The 13,116-nt window shown below is 46.8% G+C and overlaps 1 protein-coding gene and 1 long non-coding RNA gene across 5 annotated transcripts in view; one reads left to right on the plus strand and one right to left on the minus strand.

Moving 5' to 3' along the window:
* Nucleotides 1–2,190, minus strand: part of LOC119473584 — a 16,746-nt gene extending 14,556 nt beyond the window's left edge. For both annotated transcript variants that reach the window (XR_005202791.1, XR_005202790.1), the window contains exon 1: nucleotides 1,995–2,190. This is a non-coding gene — a long non-coding RNA (uncharacterized LOC119473584). The remainder of the gene's footprint in view (nucleotides 1–1,994) is intronic.
* Nucleotides 1,784–13,116, plus strand: part of CUNH12orf65 (chromosome unknown C12orf65 homolog) — a 20,592-nt gene continuing 9,259 nt past the window's right edge. The window contains exon 1 of one of the 3 annotated variants that reach the window (XM_017544377.2): nucleotides 1,784–2,452. The gene's annotated coding sequence lies outside the window, so the exon portion shown is untranslated. Of the gene's footprint in view, nucleotides 2,453–10,646; nucleotides 11,383–13,074; nucleotides 13,107–13,116 lie in introns of those variants that run through there. The other 2 variants (XM_037744245.1, XM_017544378.2) reach the window with 2 other exon arrangements.

Raw genomic sequence — 13,116 nt, forward strand, 5'->3', positions numbered from 1 at the left:
AAAAAAAAAAAAAAAAAAAAACCAGGAAATAAATTATTTGCCAGGCCAACTAAAACTTCACTGAAGCTGAACATATACCATGTCAAATTGGCTGTAACAAGCCAAACAAGATGCCTGCTTCCCGGGGAGTTCATGCATTTAAAAAAAGAGCAAGGAGCCAGGCGCAGTGGCTCACGCCCATAATCCCAGCACTTTGGGAGGCTGAGATGGGTAGATCACCTGAGGTCAGGAGTTCGAGACCAGCCTGACCAACCGAGAAACCCAACCTCTACTAAAAATACAAAACTATCAGGGCATGGTGGCACATGCCTGTAATCCCAGCTACTTCGGAGGCTGAGGTAGGAGAATCGCTTCGACCCGGGAGGCAGAGGTTGTGGTGAGCTGAGATCGCACCACTGCATTCCAGCCTGGGCAACAAGAGGGAAACTGTCTCAAAAAAGAAAAAAAATCGAGGGAACAAGAGAAAAAGGAGAAAAAAAAAGAAAAGACAACTTCAGCTGCTTACAAACTAAAAAGCTTAGAGCAACAGGACTATTGTCTAGTATTCTGCTTCCGCTAGATTCCTACTTTCTAGGGCCTGCGTTTATAAAGCACCACACTAAAATAGGGACCATTTCTTTCAGGGACAGGAGTGAAAGCAAAGGGTAACCAGACCTAACTAAATGAACTTTTCCCCAGTGGCTCAGCCCATCACCCATGACAAACGGGGCACTGAAATAGTCAAGGACTGCCTTCCAAATGGCAACAGAAATACCTGGATTCCAATCACCATGCTCTACCAGGAAACCACACAGCTTTCCAGGGAGATGGACCTGCAACCCCATCTATTATTTCCCCTGCTGAGGTAATCCGGATCCGGATGCAGATCCAGATGGAAAACCACCAGAAATTCAAGGAGGCTTCTCCATTGGGGTGGAGGTGCTAGGGGAGGGCAGGGAATTAAGAGGAAAAAAAAATCCTTAAACACCCACATATACAATGCAAAAAAAAATTTTTTTTTTTTTTTTTTTTTTTTTTGAGACGGAGTTTCACTCATGCTACCCAGGCTGGAGTGCAATGGCACGATCTCGGCTCACCGCAACCTCCGCCTCCTGGGTTCAGGCAATTCTCCTAGCCTCAGCCTCCTGAGTAGCTGGGATTACAGGCACGCGCCACCATGCCCAGCTAATTTTTTGTATTTTTACTAGAGACGGGGTTTCACCATGTTGACCAGGATGGTCTCGATCTCTTGACCTTGTGATCCACCCGCCTCGGCCTCCCAAAGTGCTGGGATTACAGGCTTGAGCCACCGCGCCCGGCAAAAAAAAATTTTTTTTAACTTGATACAGAATGAATATAAGAAGAGAGACATTTTTATATTTCCCAGCAACAAAATATGACGCTTTTGGTGTCCCCAGCCCCTAGCAAAAAAAATAAATAAATAAATAAATAAAAATAAAGGAGCTGGAGAAAAGGAACGATTAGTGGTTATGAAATATGAAAGTTAACTGGGCGCTCTGCCTCGCCAGGAGGAGAGATTTCAGATGGGGATGAGGACAGATCCTGGACATTCTGGCGTTCATAGCCAGCCCGCAAGGGCTGGGGGCGGCTATCGGGTCAAAGTGAGAAGGAGAGGGAGAATCCATGCAGTCGCCTAAGCTACGGAAAACAGGGAACACGGGGAAAAGCCACCGCTCATGCAACTACAACAGCGATTCCAAGAGGAAGCCGGGACATCTCGTCAAAAAATAGGGGGAAAAGAAAAATCCTATCAACCCCCCCCCCGCCCCTCGGAAAGGGCGCTCTGCGATTGGGTCGCACGAGTGTCACTCAAGGGCGCAGAGTCTAGAAAAGGCGCACCGCAGAAGACCAGAGCTCCCACACGCTGCAGGGTTCCGTCGTCTACCCCACACCCCAGCCCATCACCACACTCGGGACCGCTAACACCGTGTCTCCTAAGTCTCGTCCCCTGTCCCCCGCGGCCTCCAGCTCCCTGCAGGCCGGCGGCCTCTTACCTGGCAGCCGCTCCCGCTGCAAATGTCAGATTCAGGCCAGCGGCCTCTCGCGACCGTTAAACTCGAAGGAGCGTGCGCGCGTCCGGCGTCTCCCCACTGATTGGCTGCCCGGAAGTGGGGGAGACGACCCAGCTTGGCGCGCGCGTCCACCTCGTCCTTCCTTCTAGCGCAGCTCCAGCCAAAGAGAGATGTCCAACCCCAGGGGAGTGACGAGGGGGAGGGATTACTGTTAAAGTCTCTTCTCTGATTGGCTCTCTGAGAGCTTGACGCGGCCACGCGGGAAAGAAGCCTCAGTTTCTCGCATGCGCAGTTAGTAAACTTGAGCCTCTGGCAGGTGAGGGAAACCGCGACCAGAGTACAGCGCGTGCGCAGCTCGGGGAACACAATTGACAGTCCTTTGCTGCGGTGATTCGGGTTCCCCTAAAACGTCGAAGGAAAGAGTCCGGTGCTGAGACCAGGTAAGCTTCCGCGAATAAGCCAGGTAACCCTACGGCTGCCCACGACTGTCAAGGGCTCCGGAGAGAGGACTGGGAGCCTGGACGCTCGGTTTTTCCCGGCTTGCGATCCCGAGTGGCGCAGCCAGTTTACCTGAGGCTCCTCTGGCTGTGGGGTGGGGTCGGCTCTGGGGCTGTTCAAGCTCTCAGGGCAGAGGAGAGGAGAGACTACCGTCTTGGAGAAAACCGTTCCACGGAGGCCCAAGGCGAAACGGAAAGATCTTCACGTACTTAATGGAGCGGAATGGAGCTGTGAACACGCATCAGGTGCTGTTTCAGGTCTGGCACGTAGTAGGGGTCAGCACTGCCCTTGCTGGGCTTTTGTGGAGATTTTTTCTTTTAAGAGATGGAGGGGGCATCACTGTGTTGCCCAGACTGGTCTCGTACTCCTGACCTCAAGCGATCCTCCTTCCTCGGCCTCCCAAAGCTCTGGTGGGATCACAAGCGTGAGCCACCGCGTCCTACTTCTAAAGGACTCCAAGGAACCCGCTCTCCTTCCCGTGAGTTCCCAGCTTATTTCAGGCGCACTGTGCAGGCCACGTTCTTCATCCTAGCTACCTTTAAGGTCCTTCCAGCCCCTAGATTTTCCTCCAGGAGTCCTGGCTCACCGTAAAGGGACTTCCCTGGGACTATCACTTAGGCCTCCACGACACAGGAAATGGATTTGCCCTTGGAATAACGCATCTGCCAGGAGGCGTTCCATCTCCGTGGAGCTTCCTAAGTATACCTACCAGTTATTTTGATTTTATTTTATTTTATTTATTTATTTAGAGGCAGTCTCGCTCTGTCGCCAGCCTGGAGTGCAATGGCACAATGTCGGCTCACTGCAACTTCCACCTCCCGAATTCAAGCGATTCTCCTGCCTCAGTCTCCCAAGTATCTGGGACTACAGGCGCATGCCACGACGCCCAATTAATTTTTGTATTTTAGTAGAGACGAGGTTTCACCGTGTTGGCCAGGATGGTCTCGATATCTCGACCTTGTGATCCGCCGGCCTCGTCCTCCCCAAAGCGCTGAGATTACAGGGATTACAGGCTTGAGCCACCTCGCCCAGTCCTATTTTTATTTTTTACTTTCTTTGTGTGGCGAGGGGACAGAGTCTCCCTCTGTCACCCAGGCTGTACTGCAATGGTGCGATCTCAACTCACTTTAACCTCTGCTTCCCGGGTTCAAGCAATTCTGCTGCCTCAGCCTCCCAGGTAGCTAGGACTACAGGTGCCTGCCACCACACCCGGCCTATTTTTTGTATTTTTAGTAAAGATGGGGTTTTGCCATATTGCACAGCCTGGTCTCGAACTCCTGACCTCAAGTCAGCATCCTGCTTCAGCCTCCCAAAGTGCTGGGGTTACAGGCATGAGCCACTGCACCTGGCAATTTTTAAACTGCAAATTTGGTATTTCCTGCCTTTTTTTTTATTATTATTATTATATTACATAATTCCAGAAGATATTTGTTTAAACTAGGACTTGCTTCATTGAAGATGGTTTTATCTTTCAGCATGAGCCTCCTGGGAAGTCAGGCCTTTTTTTTTTTGGCATCACAATGATCTCCTTGGTACTTGATTTCACAGACCAGAATTATGACCCCACCAAATAGCATGTTTTCAGTAATGCCATGGTTTTCAAGTACTTCTTACTGTACCAAGTAAAATAATTGGCAAGCCACTGTTCTAGATGCCTTTTCACCCTAAGCGCTAAAACAAAGGCCCGTGAAATAATCAGTTCCCAGATTGGGTTTGTGTCATAAGACCACAGCGCATGTGGTGTGTCATTCCAAAGTTCCTCAGCCTTGTAATTGAGAGATCTGACATGCTGCCATTTAGTGAGCACTAAGTGCTTTACATCTGTGGCAACATGTATGATTTTGTTCTCACTCTAGATAGTAGTGTCTCCATTTTACAGATGAGGAAATAGGGCCAAAGTTGCCCACCGAATGCAGATCTGTTGGCCAAAGAGCTCACACTCCTCAGCAGTAGGGCCTTTCTGGGACAAAAGAAGAAATGAGAGAAGTCGTCAAATAGAGAAAGTCAGGCTGGTCCAATAGCAGAGAGTTATCTTTTTTTTGTTTTTCTTTTTTTAAGTAGTAAGTTATCTTAATTGATTGTTTATAGTCACAGATCAAACTCCTTGTTCTACTCTCCCTCTTCTCTACTGTACCTGACTAATCTTTTTAAAAAGAGAGAGTTGGCTGGGCGTGGTAGCTCATTCCTGTACTCCCAGCACTTCGGGAGGTCGAGGAGCTGGACCACTTGAGGTCAGGAGTTGGAGACTAGCCTGGTCAACATGGTGAAACCCCGTCTCTACTAAAAATACAAAAATTAGCCGGGCATGGTAGCTAATGTAATCCCAGCTACTTGGGAGGCTGAGGCAGGAGAATTGCTTGAACCCAGGAGGTCTAGGTTGTGGTAAGCCAAGATCATGGCACTGCACTCCAGCCTGGGCAAGACAAGAGTGAGACTCTTGTCTCAAAAAACTAAATAAATAAAATTTAAAAAATAAAAAGTTGCCGGTCGTGGTGGCTCAAGCCTGTAATCCCAGCACTTTGGGAGGCTGAGGCGGGTGGATCACGAGGTCAAGAGATCGAGACCATCCTGGTCAACATGGTGAAACCCCATCTCTACTAAAAATACAAAACATTAGCTGGGCATGGTGGCGCGTGCCTGTAATCCCAGCTACTCAGGAGGCTGAGGCAGGAGAATTGCCTGAACCCAGGAGGCGGAGGTTGCGGTGAGCCGAGATGGCGCCATTGCACTCCAGCCTGGGTAACAAGAGTGAAACTCCGTCTCAAAAAAAATAAATAAATAAATAAATAAGAATTAAAAAAAATAAAAAGTTAAGGAAAAGGAGCTAACATTGCCTAAGGAATTGGAAAAAGATCCGGAGTTATTACGAAAGGTAATGAAACAAACTATAGAAAGGATAATTTAATTTCAAAAATTGAAAACCTAATCGTCTTCCAAGATAGATCTTCCTGAGATAATCAGGAAGTGTGCCTCTCTTATTTTCTTTATTTGTATTAAATATAATAATGTATTTGAAAGTCCTTTGCAGCTGGATGTGGTGGCTCACATCTATAGTCCCATCACTTTGGGAGAGTGAGGCAGGAGGATTGCTTGAGCTCACGATTTCGAAGTCTGCCTGGGCAACACGGCAAGACCCTGTCTCTACAAAAAATTTAAAACTGGCCAGGTGTAGTGGCATACACCAGTGGTCCCAGCTGCTGGGGAGGCTGAGGCAAAGAGGCTTGCTTGAGCCCAGGAGATCAAGGCTGCACTGAGCCATTTTTATGCCACTGCACTCCACCTGGGCGACAGAGGGGAACCCTGTCTCAGAAAAAAAAAAAAAAAAAAAAAGAAACTGCTTTGGTTTGGATATGTTTAAGTCCTAAACAAATACAAGGCATCATTAATAGTAATATAGGCTTTGGGACTTTTAGAAGAAAATATACTGTGTTGTTATTGCTGCTTTTCTAATATGTTTCTGTTTTAGTAGTGTAGTTGATAAATTATTAAGATTCTGTTAGATGTTATAAATTGAAGAAATATGGGGCCGGGCATGGTGGCTCATGCCTCCCAGCACTTTGGGAGGCCAAGGCAGGGAGATTGCCTAAGCTCAGGAGTTTGACACCAACCTGGGCAACACAGTGAAACCCTGTCTCTACTAAAAATACAAAAAATAAGTCAGGCGTGGCAGCATGCACCTGTAGTCCCAGCCACTCAAGAGGCTGAGGCAGGAGAATTGCTTGAACCTGGGAGGTGGAGGTTGCAGTGAGCCTAGATTGAGCCACTGCACTCCAGCCTGGGTGACAGAGCGAGACTCTGGCTAAAAAAAAAAAAAAGAAGAAGAAGAAGAAGAAATATGATACACACAAATAGGACGGGTGTAATTCTGCAGATTCAAAGTTTTCTGCTTAAAAAAAATAAATGGGGCAGGGCATGGTGGCTCACGCCTGTAATCCCACCACTATGGGAGGCCGAGGTGGGCACATCACCTGAGGTCAGGAGTTCGAGACCAGCCTGGCCAACATGGTGAAACCCTGTTTCTACTAAAAATACAAAATTAGCTGGGCATGATGGCGGTGCCTGTAGTCCCAGCTACTTGAGTGGCTGAGACAGGAGAATCGCTTGAACCCAGGAGGCAGAGGTTTCAGTAAACCGAGATCATGTCATTGCACTCCAGCCTGGGTGACAAGGACGCAACTCCGGCTCAAAAATAAAATTAAAATGAACGAGATTGTGTGAAGTAAATGTTTTCCTCTTCATTAGCTGTCTCTTGAATTCTGCAGCATTAAGCTTTCAAGCATTAAGCCTGTTAAATTTAGACCAGACCTAGAGTAGTCTTTTTTCCTCCTGTCCCCCAAAATCAAAGACAACAGCTCTGCATTTCCTTTGTTTTCTCTGCTGTTGTTTTTTTTTTTGTTTTGAGATGGAGTTTCACTCTGGTTGCCCAGGCTGGAGTGCTGTGGCGCAGTCTCAGCTCGCTGCAACCTCCACCTCCTGGGTTCAAGCAATTTTTCTGCCTCAGCCTCCCAAGTAGATGAGATTACAGGTGCCTGCCCCCACACCCAGCTAATTTTTGTATTTTTAGTAGAGACAGCGTTTCACCATGTTGGCCAGGCTGGTCTCGAACTCCTGACCTCAGGTGATCCACCCGCCTCAGCTTCCCAAAGTGCTGGGATTACAGGCGTGAGCCACCATGCCCAGCTAATAACAGCTCTGTATTTTCCTGCTCAATCTATTTTGCTTTCCTTGTTTGAGAAATAACTATCTGCAAACACTGTGAGTGAAGCGCGCTTTATCTTCATTGTAAAACCTCAAGTCTAGGAAATGGCATAATCTGTTTCAAGCCTGACCACTGATACTCGTTGGTTCCGTTGGAGAGGTTTCAGCCCTTAAGGATTTCAGGCACCTACAGCAGGAGGATGAGCTAACAGGAAGACGTGAAAGACAGAAAGGCTACTTTCTTAACTCCCATTTTACAGAGAGCAGCAAAACACTCTTTTTTGTTTGTTTGTTTGTTTGTTTGAGATGGAGTCTCACTCTGTCACCCAGGCTGGAGTGCAGTGGCGCAACCTCAGTTCACTGCAACCTCCGCCCCCCGGGTTCAAATGATTCTCCTGCCTCAGCCTCCCAAATAGCTGGGACTAAAGGCGCACACCTCCACGCCTGGCTAATTTTTTGTACTTTAGTAGAGAGGGGGGTTTCACCATGTTGCCCAGGCTGGTCTCAAACTCCTGAGCTCAAACAATCTGCCTACCTCGGCCTCCCAAATTGCTAGGATTACAGGTGTGAGTCACCACACCCAGCCCAAAACAGGTTTTTGAAACATGAATTATTATTAAGCATTTCTCAGAAAATCATTCTCCCCTCACTTAGCTTCTGGCACCACCTGCTGGCCAATTTGTTTTTTCAAGGCTGCAACATTGCATGTTGGTCTGTTTAACCTCAATGTTGTTTGGCTCTTAGCTGTTTATTAGGTCATTGTTTTGAGATCTATGGTTTCATCTCCTTATTAAGGAAGAGACAAGACTGAATAAGCAGGTAATTGGCCCTCCTGAATTCTTGTCTCAACCTCTTAAATGTTATATAAATAAGAAACGGACTGGGCATGGTGGCTCATGACAGTAATCCCTGTCACCTCTGTGAGGCTGAGGCGAGCAGATTGCTTGAGTTCAGGAGTTTGAGACCAGCCTGGGCAACATGATGAAACCCCATCTCTACTAAAAACACACACACACAAATAATAATAACCAGACGTGGTGGGGGGGTACGCCTGTAATTCCAGCAGCTTGGGACGCTGAGGCAGGAGAATCAGTAGAACCTGGAAGGCGGAGGTTGCAGTGAACTGAAATCACGCCATTGCACTCCAGCCTGGGGACAGGGTGAGACTCCGTCTCAAAAAATAAAAATAATAATAATGCAGAGCCTCAGCTGTGCACAGTGGCTCACACCCGTAAGCCCAGCACTTTCAGAGCCGAGGCAGGTGGATCACCTGAGGTCAGGAGTTCGAGACCAGCCTGGCCAATATGGTGAATCTTGTCTCTACTAAAAATACAAAAATTAGGCATGGTGGTGCATGGCAGTAATCCCAGCTACTCAGGAGGCTGAGGCAGGAGAATCGTTTGAATCTGGGAGGTGGAGGTTGCAGTGAGCCGAGATCATGCCACTGCATTGCAGCCTGCGCAACAAAGCGAGACTCTGTCTCAAAGAAAAAAAAAGAAAGAAAGAAATGCAGAGCTTCAGGCCTCGCCCCAGACTTAATGAACCAGCATTACAATTCACAAGACTCCCAGGTGATTTTTATGCACACTAAAGTTTGCATGGTGAGACTGGCTGGTGAACACTTTAACAATCATCTTTCCTTTTTTTTTTTTTAACAATCATCTTTCCTAAAGCACCCTGTTTCAGTTAGTCTCTGCATCTGTTCCTTCAGTTAGTTTTAATTAAGTTTCTGCAAGGTTGACGTACCATGAAAGTTGTAGCTAAGGAAAACTAGTGCTTTACCTTTCAAAAAAAAAAAAATGCTTAAACAATGAATTTTAGATAAATGGCATTTATAAGGCAGGTCCAGAGATTGACAGCTCATGCTTTCCTGAAAATAGATTAAAATATCCTTTATTTTATTTTATTTTCGAGAAAGTCTCGCTCTGTAGGCCAGGCTGGAGTGCAGTGGCATGATTGCGGCTTACCGCAACCTCCACCTCCTGGGTTCAAGCGATTCTCCTGCCTCAGCCTCCAGAGTAGCTGGGATTACAGGCATGTGCCACTGCACCTGGCTAATTTTTTGTATTTTTAGTAGAGATGCGGTTTCACCATGTTAGCCAGGCTGGTCTTGAACTCCCGACCTCAGGTAATCCTCCCCCTCGGCCTCCCAAAGTGCTGAGATTACAGACGTGAACCACCATGCCCGGCCTCAAATATCCTTTATCCTTTTCAGAGACACGAAATCAAAGGCTTTACCATCCTCTTCTCTCCAGAGTGAGAGCTCTTGATGACACAGTATCACCTCCTACATCTAGGCTTTTATTTTTGGGTTTGTTTTTTTTTTTAAGTAAAAGAGATAGGCCAGGTACAGTGGCTCATGCCTATAATCCCAACACTTTTGGAGGGTGAGGCGGGCGGATCATGAGGTCAGGAGATTGAGACCATCCTGGCTAACATGGTGAAACCTTGTCTCTACTAAATATACAAAAAATTAGCTGGGCATGGTGGCACGTGCCTGTAGTCCCAGTTACTTGGGAGGCTGAGGCAGAAAAATCGCTTCAACCCGGGAGGTGGAGGTTGCAGTGAGATGAACACCACTGAACTCCAGCCTGGGTGACAAAGTGAGACTCCATATCAAAAACAAAACAAAGAGAGATGGATTCTAACTATGTTGCCCAAGCTGATCTTGAACTCCCAGCCTCATACAATACTCCCACTTCAGCTTCCCAAGTAGCTGGGAGTACAGGTGCCCACTACCATACCCAACTAATTTTTTTTTTTTTTTTGAGATGGAGTTTCACTCTTGTTGCCCAGGCCGGAATGCAATGGCATGATCTCAGCTCATTGCAACCTCTGCCTTCCGGTTCAAGCAATTCTCCCAGCTCAGCCTCCCAAGTAGCTGGGATTACAGGCGCCCATAGCCACACACAGCTAATTTATTTTTTAGATGGAGTTTCGCTTTTGTTGCCCAGGCTGGAGTTCGATTGTGCTTTCTCAGCTAACCATAGCCTCCACCTTCCGGGTTCAAGCGATTCTCCTGCCTCAGCCTCCCAAGTAGCTGGGATTACAGGCACACGCCACCATGCCTGGCTAACTTTGTATTTTTAGTAGAGGCGGAGTTTCTCCATGTTGGTCAGGCTGGTCTCAAACTCCCAACTTCAGGTGATCTGCCTACCTTGGCCTCCCAAAGTGTGGAATTACAGGCGTGAGCCACCACACCCGGCCCAATTTTTTGTATTTTTCATAGAGACGGGGTTTCGCCATGTTGGCCAGGCTAGTCTCAAACTCCTGACCTCAGGTGATCCACCTGCCTCGTCCTCCCAAAGTGCTGGGATTACAGGCGCAAGCCACTGTGCCCAGCCTATTTTGTTTTTTAGAGATGAGATCTCCCCATGTTGCACAAGCTGGACACAGCTCCTGTGCTCAAGCAATCCTCCCACCTCAGCCTCCCAAGTAGCTGGGACTGTAGGCTATATCTTCTAGTTTTAATCTGTGATTGTTTGATCCAGCCACAGGCCTTGTTGCAGAGTTGAACATGCCATCCCTGCAGATAGTCTGTCTTGGTTTGGGTTCAATGTGGAAGCTGGAGGAGGGGGTATGCTGACCAGATCTAGTCATGAAGGAGGCCACTCAGTAGCATGTAAGTTTCAAGTCTGACAGCATGCTCTCCAGGAAGTTGAGGGGCATAGAAAGTTTGAGAACCCCTGCTCTGTAGTATGTTATCCATCCTCAGCTATGGCACGTATCCTGTTTGTGCACATCTTCATTTTTCTTTTTTGCTGCAAACTCTTCAAGCTCCCTGAAGAAGCCCATGCCTGACACTCAATAGATGTTTAAAATATTCTTGCACAAATTAATGTTCCCTTTTGTAAATTCCTTAGACTTGTTATCTCTGAACTTAACCAAATTGGAAGGTACTCGGGCAACGATGAGAGCTTTCACCTTAACTGCAATCAGCCATTCAGTGCAGAAGCCATCTTCAAAGAAAAGGCAGAGCCAAGGGAGTCAGGGTAGAGCACCAACCCTACACTGAAGCCCACATTTGAAGAAAGGAACTGGGGCAGAGCTGTCATGACTGCTGGTTTCCTCTTACTAGCACTTCTGTGTACCATTTTTCTTTATCCCTTTTTTCATGTCACAATGAGGTATAATTTGAGCTGCTTTTATTGTTCCCTAAAGACTGGATCATTCTGTGAGTATCACAAAACTGAAATCCAGTTCGGGTTTTTTTTGGAGGGGCTTTGGGGAAGTGGAACCATGGGTGTGTTTGTCATTTTTAGCAGTCGTTGGAGTAGGGCCAGAGCTCCAGGAGATACCAAAAGTGTCTAGAATTGTCTGATTGGCTGTTGGAATTAACTGTTAAACAAAGCAGCCAGTAACTGAACACAGGGAACCTTCTTGAACCCCAGTTGGGTGGGAGACCTTCCAGTGTGTCTGGCAGCTCTGAACTAGGACAAAAAGGTACAGATTCAAACACTAGACTGGTGACAAAGCAGTCGATAAAAGCACTTTCCTCTCCATCCTTTGTCTGGGAGTCTCGCCTTGTCTTGGGATCACTTCCTCTCTTTGTCATTATACTATGCACCAGTGCTGCCCTGCCCGGTCAGATTTACCAGCTAGCAGATGAGAAACTCCGAGAGAGGCATGGGGCTCATGTTCCAAAATGAATTGAATCTGGCACTACAGGCTGTCTGATACACAAAGGGATTTTGTTTTGTGGATCGAAAACAGGAATAAGGAAAGATAAGTTTTGGGTATTGACTTAGTTTATTCACTTAATTATTCGTAGGTAAGGAGATTCTTTGTTTATTCACTTAATTATTCGTAGGTAAGGAGATTCTTTGTTGTAGAGAGTTCAGAAGTGCCCAAGTTTATTATTTATGTTTTTCTAAGCCATTTCATTTTATATGCATTTCATACACATTAAAACCAATTTTTAAAACACCACTTTCCTTGGCATGCTGCATTTTGAAGTACTTCCCTTCACAGTCATGGAGCACCTTGCCAATACCATCTTTAAAAAAAAAATTTTTTTCCTGCTGAGCAGGCTGGGGAAGAAAAAAAAAATTTTTTTTTTAATTTTTTTTTTTTTTTCGCTTTTCTTTGACTTTTTAATTGCTTTTGTTTTATTTTTGAGACAGGGTCTTACTGTGTCACCCACGCTGAATGCAATGGAGCAATAACAGTTCACTGCAGCCTCAACCTGCCAGGCTTAAGCCACCCTCCTATCTCAGCTTCCTGAGTAGCAGAACTACAGGCTCAGACTACCACACCCAGCTAATTTGTTATTTTTTTGTGAAGGTGGGGTCTCACTATGTTGCCCAGGCTGTGCTTTTCTTTTTTTACACTACACAAGTGTAGGCAGTACCATCTTAATTATCACCCACTAGGACTGACAACACATTGCTTATCACAAGAAGAACACATGGGTTTAGATCATAATTTAGTCATGGAACTAAAAATTAGCATTGGCATTATATTTATTTCCCATAGAAATAGCAGAAGTAGGCCAGGTGTGATGACTCACGCCTGTAATCCCAGCACTTTGGGAGGTCGAGGCAGGTGGATGATGAGGTCAAGAAATCGAGACGATCCTGGCCAACATGGTGAAACCCCATCTCTACTAAAAATATAAAACATTAGCTGGGCGTGGTGGTATGCACCTGTAGTCCCAGCTACTCAGGAGCCTGAAGCAGGAGAATCGCTTGAACCCGGGAGGCAGAGGTTGCAGTGAGCCGAGATCACACCACTACACTCCAGCCTGGGCGACCGAGTGAAGACTCCCATCTCAAAAAAAAAAGAGAAAAAAACAGCAGATGCCGGGCGCGGTGGCTCAAGCCTGTAATCCCAGCACTTTGGGAGGCCGAGGCGGGTGGATCACGAGGTCAAGAGATCGAGACCATCCTGGTCAACATGGTGAAACCCC

Source organism: Cebus imitator, unplaced genomic scaffold (genome assembly GCF_001604975.1).
Source record: "Cebus imitator isolate Cc_AM_T3 unplaced genomic scaffold, Cebus_imitator-1.0 Scaffold169, whole genome shotgun sequence".
Classification (NCBI taxonomy): domain Eukaryota; kingdom Metazoa; phylum Chordata; class Mammalia; order Primates; family Cebidae; genus Cebus; species Cebus imitator.